General features: G+C 41.7%; 1 protein-coding gene and 1 long non-coding RNA gene across 2 annotated transcripts in view; both read right to left on the reverse strand.

The window, feature by feature from the left end:
* DYNC2H1 (dynein cytoplasmic 2 heavy chain 1) overlaps window positions 1-14,799 on the reverse strand; it is a 392,465-nt gene that overhangs the window by 14,896 nt on the left and 362,770 nt on the right. The window lies entirely within an intron of this gene.
* On the reverse strand, window positions 3,233-4,952 carry LOC128829991 (uncharacterized). Its single transcript, XR_008443520.1, has 2 exons — window positions 4,914-4,952; window positions 3,233-3,880 (listed from the first exon to the last, which is right to left on the reverse strand). It is a non-coding gene; the product is annotated as an uncharacterized LOC128829991 (long non-coding RNA).

Genomic DNA, 14,799 nt, shown 5'->3' on the forward strand with positions numbered 1-14,799 from the left:
TGCTTTATCTTCTAGCACTTTGAGTTGGTGCAAATTTGACGGCTATCTTTAATGCTAAATGTGTTCGTATAAATGATTAATGGTAAATGTGTTAGTATAAATGTACTATAATCTTAAAGAGGAACATTGATTCCTACTATTTGGAACTGGCAATCAGAAAATAAACAAAACTGAGCAGCATTTAACATTTTGAAGACAGTAGTTTATTTTGTATGTCTCTGAAGTGACTCGCCAATATGAATAAACTTAAAAAACCCTCCAACCTTTGTACAATGCAGCCCACTTGCAGAACTCAGCTCTTTGCATACCAACACTGGTTTTTTAGGGTGTTCTCTAGCATTCCTATTTCACCTTTGGTAACCATAATTTCTAATTAAAATTATTTCCAAATGGGGATGTGTCCCACAAAACTGTCATCACCATTACTGTTATTAGTTTATTTAGGTTAGATAGATTACTGAATTTCTTTCAATTTATGACCACTGATTTTCTTTTGTGAAAATCACCTTTTAAATTCAGAAAGTTTGATTTTCATGCTGCAGTGTGAAAGAAGTATTTTAAAGTATATTCCAGTAATTTCCCTTCAAAATATCTGGTACAATTATATGAAGCGTATGTAATTTTGATAGGAATTAGATTACATCTATATTATAAAACAGAGTTACAGGAGATAGTGCTGGAAAAGATCTCCTTGGTCCTCCAATCCATCCCCTATCCAGAGTTTCCCTTTACTCTGAATCTCTTAATTTCATAACTAATCTACTCTTGAATACCTCTAGTTATTAAAAATGGTAGTTTCCTCAATGCTACATTCAGCACTTTCTTCAAGGATTCTTGAACTACTGAATGACATAATTGCACAATTATTTTGGTCATAAATCCTTGCAAGGCCCCTTTGTTTCTATGATACTTTCTATTGGAGCGTTTGAGGCTTATAAAGGTGTTTCTGAGGGTATGTCTACACTACGGGATTAATCCGAATTTATATAATTTGAATTTGGGAAACAGATTGTATAAAGTCGAAATGTATGCGGCCACACTAAGCACATTAATTCGGCGGTGTGCGTCCAAGTACCAGGGCTAGCGTCGATTTCTGCAGCGTTGCACTGTGGGTAGCTATCCCATAGCTATCCCATAGTTCCCACAGTCTCCCGCGGCCATTGGAATTCTGGGTTGAGATCCCAGTGCCTGATGGGACAAAAAACATCGTCGCAGGTGGTTCTGGGTACAGCCTCACCTCCTCCCTCCCTCCCTCCCTCCCTGCATGAAAGCAACGGACGGCAGACAACCATTTCGCGCCTTTTTTCCTGGGTGAACACTGCAGACTCCATACCACGGCAAGCATGGAGCCCGCTCAGCTCAAGACAGCAGTCATGAACATTGTAAACACCTCGCGCATTCTCGTGGAGTTTATGCTGAGCCAGGACCAGAAAAACGAGGCAAGGAGGCAGCGGTGGCGGCAGCGCAGCGACAAGCATGATGAGGACATGGACATGGACACAGAATTCTGTGAAACCACGGGCCCCGGTGCTTTGGAGATCATGTTGTTAATGGGGCAGGTTCTATCCATGGAACGCCGATTCTGGGCAAGGGAAACAAGCACAGACTGGTGGGACCGCATAGTGTTGCAGGTGTGGGATGATTCCCAGTGGCTGCGGAACTTTCGCACGCGTAAGGGCACTTTCATGGAACTTTGTGACTTGCTGTCCCCTGCTCTGAAACGCCAGAATACCAAGATGAGAGCAGCCCTCACAGTTGAGAAGCGCATGGCGATAGCCCTGTGGAAGCTTGCAACGCCAGACAGCTACCGGTCAGTTGGGAATCAATTTGGAGTGGGCAAATCTACTGTGGGGGCTGCTGTGATGCAAGTAGCCAAAGCAATCACTCAGGTGCTGCTACGAAAGTTAGTGACTCTGGGAAATGTGCAGGCCATAGTGGATGGCTTTGCTGCAATGGGATTCCCTAACTGTGGTGGGGCGATAGATGGAACCCATATCCCTATCTTGGCACCGGAGTACCAAGCCACCGAGTACATAAACCGCAAGGGGTACTTTTCAATGGTGCTGCAAGCACTTGTGGAACACAAGGGACGTTTCACCAACATCAACGCGGGCTGGGCAGGAAGGGTTCATGACGCTCGCGTCTTCAGGAACACTACTCTGTTTAAAGGGCTGCAGCAAAGGACTTACTTTCCGGACCAGAAAATAACCGTTGGGGATGTTGAAATGCCAATAGTTATTCTTGGGGACCCAGCCTACCCCTTAATGCCATGGCTCATGAAGCCGTACACAGGCAGCCTGGACAGGAGTCAGGAGCTGTTCAACTACAGGCTGAGCAAGTGCAGAATGGTGGTAGAATGTGCATTTGGCCGTTTAAAAGGTCGCTGGCATTCATTATTGACTCGCTCTGACCTCAGCCAAAGAAATCTCCCCATTGTTATTTCTGCTTGCTGCGTGCTCCACAATCTCTGTGAAAATAAGGGGGAGACCTTTATGGCTGGGTGGGAGGCTGAGGCAAATCGCCTGGCTGCTGATTACGCGCAGCCAGACACCAGGGCAATTAGAAGAGCACACCAGGAAGCGCTGTGCATCAGAGAAGCTTTGAAAACCAGTTTCATGACTGGCCAGGCTACAGTGTGAAATATCTGTTTGTTTCTCCTTCATGAAAACCTGCCCCCTTTATTTCAGAGTAACAGCCGTGTTAGTCTGTATCCGCAAAAAGAAGAACAGGAGTACTTGTGGCACCTTAGAGACTAACAAATTTATTAGAGCATAAGCTTTCGTGGACTAATTGATATGCAAACTAGACACAATCAACTCCGGTTTGAATAAGGACTGGGAATGGCTGAGCCATTACAAACATTGACTCTATCTCCCCTTGTAAGTATTCTCACACTTATTATCAAACTGTCTGTACTGGGCTAGCTTGATTATCACTTCAAAAGTTTTTTTTCTCTTAATTAATTGGCCTCTCAGAGTTGGTAAGACAACTCCCACCTGTTTATGCTCTCTGTATGTGTGTATATATATCTCCTCAATATATGTTCCATTCTATATGCATCCGAAGAAGTGGGCTGTAGTCCACGAAAGCTTATGCTCTAATAAATTTGTTAGTCTCTAAGGTGCCACAAGTACTCCTGTTCTTCTTTTTGCCCCCTTTATTGACTCATTTTCTGTAAGGAACCCACCCTTCCCCTTCCCCCAGCTTGCTTTCAAACCAAATAAAGTCACTATCATTTAAAAATCATTTATTCTTTATTAATAGATTAGAAAAAGAGGGAGGGAACCCGGGTGGGATTTGGGAGGAGGATCGGTGGGAAGGAAAAGGCCACTAAAAAAAGGTTTAAAAAATGACAGCCTTTTGCTTGGGCTGTCCACTGGGGTGGAATGGGAAGGTGTACGGAGCCTCCCCCCCCCCCGCGTTCTTACACGTCTGGGTGAGGAGGACATGGAACATGGGGAGGGGGGAGGGGGGTACAGGGGCTGTAGCGGCAGTCTGTTTTCCTGCAGCCGTTCCTGAAGCTCCACCAGACGCCGGAGCATGTCTGTTTGCTCACGCAGCAGCCCCAGCGTTGCATCCTGCCTCCTCTGATCTTCCTGCCGCCACCTCTCATCTCGAGCGTCTCTCCTCTCCTCACGTTGGTCCCTCCTGTCCTCACGTTGGTCCCTCATGTCCTCACATTGGTCCCTCCTGTCCTCACGTTCACTGGCTTCTTTCCTATACTTTGAAACCGTTTCCTTCCACTCATTCAGATGAGCTCTGTCACTGCAGCTGGATTCCATAATTTCTGCAAACATCTCGTCTCACATCTTCTTTTTACGACGCCTTATCTGTGATAGCCTTCGGGATGGAGGAGGGAGGCTTGAGGAATTTGCAGCTGCTGTAGGGAGGGGAAAAAAGAGAGAATTGTTTAAAAAGATACATTTTGCAGAACAATGCTTATACTCTTTCACGGTGACCAACACTATTCACATTACATAGCACATGTGATTTCTGTGCAAGGTCGCATTTTGCCTCTTAATACTGAGTGCCTGTGGCTTTGCTGCTAGAGATCACAGGTCCGGGAAACAGAATTCGGCTTGCATGCGGCCATGGTAAGCTATTGTCTTATGGCTTCTGCGCCCTCCTTTCCCACATACCAAGCAAAGCCCATAGAATGCTGCGGTTTTTCTGTTAACATTCAGCAGCAGCAGAAAACAAACTAACCACCCCCCCCCGCCATGAATTCTCTGGGATGATCGCTGTACCCCTCCCCCAACCGCGTGGCTGGTATCAGGGAAGATCCCTGCAGGAACCAAACTAACCCCCCCCTCCTGCCATAAATTCTCTGGGATGATCACGGTACCCCTCCCCCCACCGCGTGGCTGGTAACAGGGAAGATCCCTGCTAGCCAAACGCGAAAAGCTCAGGGCCAATTTCCAATCTGCGCTTGGCTAACTGCAGGGAAGGATTTATTTTCAGCCATAGGCAAACAGCCCAGTAGGAACGGCCACCTCTGTCACCTTAATTAAGTTCCCGTATTTCAACCAGGTTACCATGAGTGATATCACTCTCCTGAGGATTACACAACAAGATAAAGAACGGCCAGCAAACACCGGGACCATATGCTGCCAGGCTTTGTCAGGCAATGATACCAGATTACTTGCTGCAAGCATGGCGTGGTCAAGTGTCCTACCATGGAGGACGGAATAAGGATGCACTGCCCAGAAACCTTGTGGCAAGGCTTTTGGAGTACCTCCAGGAGAGCTTCATGGAGATGTCCCTGGAGGATTTCCGCTCCATCCCCAGACACGTTAACAGACTTTTCCAGTAGCTGAACTGACCGCGAATGCATCCCAAGTCCTCAGGGCAAAGTAATCATTAAAAACCGTTTGCTTTTAAAACAAGTTTTATATTTTAAAAGGTAAACTCACCTGAGGTCCCTTCCATGGGGTCAGGGTCTTGGATACTGGCTTGGGAGGGTACTTCAGTCAGGCTGAGAAAAAGATCCTGGCTGTTGGGGAGAACGGAGTGCTGTGTGCTCTCTGCAAGCTCATCCTCCTCCTCCTCCTCCTCCTCCTCTCCCCCATCGGCAGAATCCTCAGGTGTAGCTGATGAGACTATCCCCGACCTGGAATCCATGATCACAGGTGGGGTAGTGGTGGCTGCCCCCCCTAGAATTGCATGCAGCTCGGCGTAGAAGCGGCATGTCCGCGGCTCTGACCCAGAGCGACCGTTTGCCTCCTTTGTTTTTTGATAGGCTTGTCTGAGCTCCTTGACTTTCACACGGCACTGATCTGAGTCCCTATTGTGGCCTCTCTCCATCATGCCCTTGGAGATTTTTTCAAAAGTTTTGGCATTTCGTCTTTTAGAACAAAGTTCTGCTAGCACTGAATCCTCTCCCCATATAGCGATCAGATCCAGTACCTCCCTCACGGTCCATGCTGGTGCTCTTTTTCGATTATCGGCCTGCATGGTTACCTGTGCTGATGAGCTATCTGTGGTCACCTGTGCTCTCCACGCTGGGCAAACAGGAAATGAAATTCAAATGTTCGCAGGGCTTTTCCTGTCTACCTGGCCAGTGCATCCGAGCTGAGAGTGCTGTCCAGAGCGGTCACAATGATGCACTGTGGGATAGCTCCCGGAGGCCAATACCATCGAATTGCGGCCACACTATCCCTAATTCGAAATGTTAAAATCGATTTTGGCGCTACTCCGCTCGTCGGGGTGGAGTACAGAAATTGATTTAAAGGGCCCTTTATTTCGAAATAAATGGCGTCGTTGTGTGGACGGTTGCAGAGTAAATTCGAATTAACGCTGATAAAACCGAATTAAAGTCGTAGTGTAGACCAGGCCTGAGTTGGTGTTTCGCTGAGACATGATTGGTCATGATTTCTCCTTTATCTCGATTAGTAAATGATTGCTCTGAGAACAAAATGTAATGAGGTAAAGTATTGCCACAGTTACACACATAGGTTCATCCCCACTGACGAAATAAGTTTGCATGTGTATGACTCAGGGTAACATATGGCTCATGATTTCCTTGAGAATTGCAGATTCGGCATTTTCAACTGCAGGTTAAGCTCTAAACTTCTTAGATATGTCTTCTCAATGTAATTGGTGAGGGCAACTCCAGATACTTTGATAACTGGACTAGGGACACGAAATGAAAATTAAACTTCATAGTCTCCGTCATTATAGCATTTATTTAAAATTAATAGTAGTTACCGCACCTCTAAATCTCAGGAGGTTTATTTAGGTGCCTAAGTAAACATGCAGATATGTAACTGTGGGCATCCGAGTTTGAAAATGTTGGTTTTACATTTATTGTGTTCTTAGACCATTCAACCAGAGATACTCGTTTATGATCAGTTAGCTGAAGAAATGAGCCATCTCTTTCTGAGATACATTCTCTGAACTTCCCACCATTATATCAATAACATGCCATTAAGATGCAAGACACAATCTGTGTGTCTTACTTTTCAATCTTTACAACTGCTTTTTTCATTATTAATTATAGTGAACTGCTGAGCTGTGTCTCCTATACTTTCCATTATTTTACCCCAAATGCACTCTTTGTTGTTAAAAGACACAAATACAAAAGGTGTCTCCAATCTTAAAAAAACATAGGCTATTAACTACTCTTCTAGATATTTTGCCACAGTAGACATCTCTTGAACATTTTACTCCCACTTTAATCACTTACTGAAAAGGTGTAAGACTCTTGCCAAAATCTAGCAAACTAAAAAACATTTTCAGTGAAAACAGCTCACTATACATGAACCAGGTGGAATTATTTTTCCTTCATGACTGAACATATCCTTGATCAGAAAATAATGGGACTACTCATATTCATAAAGTTAAGCAAGTGCCTAAGTGTTTGCAGGACTGGAGCCTGAGCATCAGGCACCTATCTGCTGTCTGCAGTTATTCTAGTATTGCTTGTCTCTGACAAAGGAATAGCAATTTATTTATATAAATATTATATTTCAGTTTAGGGTTTTTTGGTTTTAAGCTTTTGTTCTGTTCAGTACAAAAATGCTTAATCACTTAGCACTTGTTCATGTTGAGCACTCCCAGACCCTTTCCCTCTGCAATTTTAATGCTAAAACATACATTAACAACAATTTGAAATCGAGGAATCCGATATCCTCAAAATGTAGATATGAACTGTAAAATAAATACCTGCTGAACTGTGATCTTTCAGATTTAAACTTTACTCAACTTGGTCACAATGCTGTGGAATGTAAATGAGTCTTGGCCCAAAATTTCCAAAAACAGGATCCTAAAGTTAAGCTCCTGAATGAAAGGCCCAATTCTTGAAAGTAATGAGAACCCAGCAGTTTCCACTGATGTCAGTGGGTGTTTCTGGGTGCTCAGCACTTTTGAAAAAATCATGATAGTTGTTTAGGTGTCTGAATTAGGATTTAAGAGCCTTAATTTTTAAGATCCCATTTTTTAAACTCTGGGCCTTAGATTGCAAACCCTTCAGGACAGAGAAGATATCTTCATATTTGTTTACACAACAGGGCCTCATTTCTGACTGTGGCTTCTCCATTTTACAGTTATATAAATATTAAACAGCATACACTTCTAAATGTAGTTTAGTGGCACAATTCTATAAATAGTCGCAGGTCACATATTTGTATACAGAAAAGTTAATGCCTAATACTAAACCAATAAATACCAGCTCAAAAATTCTTTATGTTATCACCATATAGAAAGGATAACAAGTTGTGCTCTTTGCTAAGTACCATAATCTGTGTTCCTGTGCCTATTAGTCTATTCCAGATTCTGAGGGAATAAAAAAAGATGTGAAGCTATGTAATTTTTATAATTGCAGGTAGCACTTACCAAACACCCACATCTTGCTGAAAAAAGCATACTTCTCTGATTTCTTTAAATTGCTAATAGGCTGCTTCCATAAAATTAGCTTAGAAATGGGAAAGCCATTTAAAATACATATAAATTATCACTTAATTAATTGTAGTTTTTTCTGTCAAAGTGTCAAAAGAGATCTCCATCATGTTTCTACCACACTCAAACATTTAATTCAGTGACCTTTAAATCTGTCACAACATAGATTCTGAGCTCTCATTCCAAGCAATTATGACAAGTTAGCTTTTTTTCTTTCCATTTTCATTAGCTAAAGATATGCAGTTAATTGCTCTTGTCTGCACACTTCTTTTACTGACTCTAAATAACAGTAATCCCTTTTATTGTACAATAATAATTGTCAATGAGGATTAGGACAGACTTTAAATCGCTTAGCATACTATAAGAGGCCACACAATTATTTCAATTTATATTTAATAAATTCATTTTATTAGTGTTTTCAAATAAACTTTTAACTGTTAAAGAGAGATATTGGCAGGAATATAGATGCATATGTTTAATCTAGCTAAAAAGGCCAGCACAGTTGACAATCAGATTTCACCCCATTAATGTCTGAATTAATATAATTAATCATGGTTGGGAAGATTGCAGTCCCAAAAAGTTTTCATGAGATCATAGAAATAAACATGAAATTGATACTTGCCTTGGTGTACAGTACAGCATGGGAGAAGGATATCCTTTAAACTTTTAAATAAAATACACTTATAATTACGGCTGTCAAGTGATTAAAAAAATTAATCGTGATTAATCACGCTGTTAAACAATAATAGAATACTATTTATTCTAATAGAATAGTATTTATACAAATACTTTTGGATGTTTTTCACATTTTCAAATACATTGATTTCAATTACAACACAGAATACAAAGTGTACAGAGCTCACTTTATAGTTATTTTTATTATAAAAATTTGCACTGAAAAAATAAAATAGTATTTTTCAATTCACTTAATACAAGTACTGTAGTGCAATCTCTTTATCATGAAAGTTGAACTTACAAATTATGTACAAACAATAACAGCATTCAAAAATAAAACAATGTAAAACTTTAGAGCCTATAAGTCCACTCACTCCGATTCCTTGTTCAGCCAATCGCTCAAACAAGTTAGTTTACATTTGCAGGAGATAATACTGCCCGCTTCTTGTTTACAATGTCACTTGAAAGTGAAAACAGGCATCCTCATGGCACTGTTGTAGCCAGCATTGCAAGATATTTATGTGCCAGATGCGCTAAAGATTCATATGTCCCTTCATGCTTCAACCACCATTCCAGAGGACATGCGTCCATGCTGATGATGGGTTCTGCTCGATAACGATCCAAAGCAGTGCAGATTCATATTTCATCATCTGAGTCAGATGCCACAGGCACAAGGTTGATTTTCCTTTTTGGTGGTTTGGGTTCTGTAGTTTCTGCATCGGAGTGTTGCTTTTTTAAAACTTCTGAAAGCATGGTCCACACCCTGTTCTGACTGGATTTTGGAAGGCACTTCAGATTCTTAAATCCTGGATTGACTGCTATAGCTATCTTTAGAAATCTCACATTGGTACCTTCTTTGTGTTTTGTCAAATCTGCAGTGAAAGTGTCGTTAAAACGAACAGCACACTGGGTCATCATCTGAGACTGCTATAACATGAAATATATGGCAGAATGTAGGTAAAACACAGAGCAGGAGACATACAATTCTCTCCCAAGAAGTTCATTCACAAATTTAATTAATGCATTATTTTTTTAATGAGCATCATCAGCATGGAAACATGTCCTCTGGAATGGTGGCCAAAGCATGAAGGGGCATACAAATGTTTAGCATATTTGGCACATAAATACCTTGCAATGTTGACTACAAAAGTCATGCGAATGTCAATTCTCACTTTCAAGTGACATTGTAAATAAGTGTGTAGCATTATCTCCCGTAAATGTAAACAAATTTGTTTCTCTTAGCAGTTGGCTGAACAAGAAGTAGGACTAAGTGGACTTGTAGGTGCTAAAGTTTTACATTGTTTTGTTTTTGAGTGTGTGATGTTCCCCTCTGGTGTTATCTGACTGGTAATCTGCTAGGTCCTGCAATCCTTGACTCTGGGAGCCAGCCTTACCCTGCTCTGCTGTGAGAATCTCCACTCCTAGGCTGTTCACACACAGCCTCTGGCATGTAAGCTGCTCCTTGGATTGTGCAATCAAATGACACTAGCCAATATCTCCGGCCCCAGAGATGACCCTAGGTACCTCCATCTTTCAGTGTCCAGTTATGCCCGCTGGACGCTGCAAGCTTATATGAGTTCGTCAATTTAACAAAGAGATTGCTATGTACCAGGCTTGTTATCCCAAGAGGAATCTCTAACATGCTTCAAACCAAACACACTGCTTCAGGTAGAATAAACAAACAGATTTATTAACTACAAAGATAGATTTTAAGTGATTTTAAGTCAAAGCATAACAAGTCAGATTTAGTCAAATGAAATAAAAGCAAAATGCATTCTAAGCTGATCTTAACACTTTTAATGCCCTTAAAAACTTAGATGCTTCTCACCACAGGCTGGCTGGTTGCCCTTCAGCTAGGCTCTCCCCTTTGGTGGGCCCTTCAGTCGCTTGGTGGTGATGGTGTCTGTAGATGTTAGGTGGAAGAGAGAGGAAGAGCATGGCAAATGTCTCTCCCTTTCATCATGTCCTTTCTTCCTTCTTGGGTTTGCCTCCCCCCCCCCCTTCAGAGTCAGGTGAGCATTACCTCATTGCAGTCCCAAACTGACCAAAGAAAGGGGGGTGACACACTCAAGAGTCCAACAGATCCTTTGTTGTTGCCTAGGCCAGTGTCCTTTGTTCCTGTGAGGCTGGGCTGGGTTTCTCCCATACATGTCCTGATGAGGCATGAACTGCCCCTCTGCTTTTGGAGAGTTATTGCCTGGGCTTGCTTTAAGCCATGAGGATACATTTTCAGCCTCATAACTATACACATGAAATTATAACCTATAATATCACTGTAACAAGAATTACTATAACATCACTATAACAACAATGCTCAGTGCATCATAAGCCTTCCAAAGACACCTGACATGACAAACTTTGTATTGGATACCACACAATCATTTTATAAGGATGAACATGGAGGTGTAGGGTGTTCCCCCGAGGTACAGAATGTCAGAGAGTGCAATTATGTAAAAAAAAATAAATAAAAAAAATCTACATTTGTAAGTTGCGCTTTCATGATAAAGAGATTGCACTGTGGTACTTGTAGGGGCGAACTGAAAAATAGTATTTTTAAAAATCATTTTACAGTGCAAATATTTGTAATAAAAATAAGGTGAGTACTGTACAATTTGTATCCTGTGTTGTAACTGAAATCAATATATTTGAAAATGTAGAAAAACATCTAAAATATTTAATAAATTTCAATTTGTGTTTTGTTGTTTAAAACTGTGATTAAAACTGTGATTAATCATGATTATTTTTTTTAAATCATGATTTTTTTTTGAGTTAATCACGTGAGTTAACTGCAATTAATTGACAGCCCTATTTATAATTCATAAAGGCATCTACTACGCTACAAGTGTAAATACATTTTAAATATTCATATTTATCCCCCCTTATTAATATCTACATGAGACTATTGGGAGAGAGTGAGACATGATTGGCTCAAATGTCAGCAACATACATATGACACACTCATATATAACTCATTCACCACTGATACAACCACTACCACTATTAAACTTACAGAATGACTAGGAGGGACCAGCTCCTGAATGAAGAGAAGCTGATTCAAACTGAACCCAGAAAAGACCAAACCAATTCTATTGGAAAGGGGGAAACACTATGATGAACTAGCTGAGATATTTTTTGTCCCCACCTTCCACTTACGGCATACAACCCCAATTGTTAAACTGGTATGAAACCTTTGGAGCCTGTCTGACTCCTCACTATGCATGGATGACCAAGTAACAACAGTTTCTGAAAATGCCTTCTTTCACCTTCAGCTTGCTAGAAGCCTTTGCCCCTCCCTCCTGGACGAAAACTTGGGCATGGTGATCTATGCATTTATCACCTATAGGCTGGAATACTGCAAATGAGTATATCTGAAACTGAATGTGAACACAATTATTAAATCATAGAAGTGTAGGGCTGGAAAGGATCTTAGGAGGTCATCTAGTTTAGCCCCCTGCACTGAGGCAGGACCAAGTATACCTCGACCATACCTGAAAGATGTCTGTCCAAACTGTTCTTTAAAAATTTCAGTGACAGGAATTTCACAATCTCCCTCAGTAACCTATTCCAGTACCTAACTATCCTTATAATCAGAAAGTTTTTCCTAACATCTAACCTAAATCTCCTTTGCTGAAGATTAAAATGAGTACTTATCATAGAATCATAGAATATCAGGGTTAGAAGGGACCTCAGGAGGTCATCTAGTCCAACCCCCTGCTCAAAGCAGGACCAATTCCCAACTAAATCATCCCAGCCAGGGCTTTGTCAAGCCGGGCCTTAAAAACCTCCAAGGAAGGAGACTCCACCACCTCCCTAGGTAACGCATTCCAGTGCTTCACCACCCTCCTAGTGAAATAGTGTTTCCTAATATCCAACCTGGACCTCCCCAACTGCAACTTGAGACCATTGCTCCTTGTTCTGTCATCTGTCACCACTGAGAACAGCCGAGCTCCATCCTCTTTGGAACCCCCCTTCAGGTAGTTGAAGGCTGCTATCAAATCCCCCCTCATTCTTCTCTTCTGGAGACTAAACAATCCCAGTTCCCTCAGCCTCTCCTCATAAGTCATGTGCTCCCCCCTAATCATTTTTGTTGCCCTCCGCTGGACTCTTTCCAATTTTTCCACATCCTTCTTGTAGTGTGGGGCCCAAAACTGGACACAGTACTCCAGATGAGGCCTCACCAATGTCAAATAAAGGGGAACGATCACATTCCTCGATCTGCTGGCAATGCCCCTACTTATACAGCCCAAAATGCCGTTAGCCTTCTTGGCAACAAGAGCACACTGTTGAGTACTTCTTTTCCTTCCTTCAGTAGACATGGAGAAAAACTGATCACCATCCTCCTTATAACAGTGCTTACATATTTGAAGGCTGTTATGATGTCCCCACCGAGTCTTCTCCTCAAAACTAAATATGCCCAGGTTCTTTTAACATCTCCTCATTGGTCAGGTTTTCTAAACCTTTTATTATTTTTGTGGCTTTCCTCTGTTCTCTCTGCAAGTTATCCACTTCTTTCTAGAAGTGTAGCACCCAAAACTGGACACACTACTTCCCTGAGGCCTCACCAGTGCAGGGTAGAACAAACAATTACCCCTCATGTCTTCCATACAACACTCCTGTTAATACTCTCCAGAATGACATTAGCTTTTTTTGCAATTGCATTATATTGTTGGTTCAAATTCGATTTGGGATTCACTGTAACCCTCAGATCCTTTTCAGCAATAATTTACATTTGTCTTTTTTTGATTTTATGTTGTTGATTTCAGACCAATTCTCCAGTTTATTAAAGTCACTTTAATTTCTCATTCTGTCCTCCAAAGTGCATGCAACTCCTCCCAGTGTGGCATACTCTGCAAATTTTAGGAGTGTACTCTCGACTGCATTATCTAAATCATTAATGAAAATATTGAAAGTACTGCACCCAGGACAGGCCCCTACAGGACCCAACTAGATGCCTTCCAGTTTGAGAGTGAATCATTGATAAGTACTTTTTGAGAATATTTTTTCAACCAGTTGTGACCCCATTTTATAGTAATTTAATTTAGTCCACATTTCCCTAGATTGCATATTAGAATGCTGTGTGGGACTGTGTCAAAATTAAGATATATAATAATAATAAATAATGATATCCGATCTCCTAGAACTGGAAGGGACCTTGAAAGGTCATTGAGTCCAGCCCCCTGCCTTCACTAGCAGGACCAAGTACTGATTTTGCCCCAGATCCCTAAATGGCCCCCTCAAGGATTGAACTCACAACCCTGGGTTTAGCAGGCTAATGCTCAAACCACTGAGTTATCCCCCTGCCCCTTCCCCCTGTTGTAATAACTGGGCTTACAAAATTAACCTATGTGTAATTTCACTTGTAATAGGTGAATGATAATTGATAAAATGTCACAATACCTTTAAGAACAGATGTTGATGGGAAACAGTACAAAAGAAAAACAGAGACTAAATTAGTCCCAAAAAGAATGGCCTACTTATATAATTCAAGGACTGTGTTGAGATCATGCCTGGTAAACAAGTGTGGGACTGGAAATTAATGGACCAAAAACTGGTGTGTTAGAAATTAGGCCTAATTGGTGGACAAAATAATGAGGGGATGGGCTATTCCACACATCACTCCCCTTTTGGGGTCACTCCCCTTGTGGGGCAAAAAGCTGGCTACTGTGATGCTGGCCAACTGAAAGAAGGGAAAAGAAGTGATCTTCAACCATTGTGGCCTCTGCCACAGTATCCTGGGACCCCGGGATAGAACATGACAATGTTGTGCCTTTGCCGTCCTGATCCTGAGAAATGTTCTGACCACACCAGACCAGAGACGGGGCACAGATGACATTGTCACCTCCACAGACTCTGGCTAATTCCCAAACACCACCTGGAATGTGCAGCTTTGTCACCTCCTCTTTCCCCCTCTCAGTGTGTTCTTTTCCTTCCCTACCTTATTTCTTTTCTTTCCTAGCCCTCTCCTTTTTCCTTCTGTCTAATAAAAGTCTGGTTCACCCACCAAGACAGTATATTTTGCAACTCTGCTGTGAGCCTGTGACTCAAAAGAGGAAGCTAAAAGCAGTGCCCTAAACAGCCCAATGCTGGTACAAGTTTGCCAGGTCTCAGAGTGGCTTATAAGACAACATGCTGTACCTGTGTTTTTCCAGCAGTGAGATATCTAATGAAAATCAATACCAGAGGGAGAAGCTGCACGTTTCTATCTTTACTATTCTTTTTTTCTTCCCT

Source organism: Malaclemys terrapin, chromosome 1, assembly GCF_027887155.1.
Source record: "Malaclemys terrapin pileata isolate rMalTer1 chromosome 1, rMalTer1.hap1, whole genome shotgun sequence".
In the NCBI taxonomy this organism is placed as follows: Eukaryota; Metazoa; Chordata; order Testudines; family Emydidae; genus Malaclemys; species Malaclemys terrapin.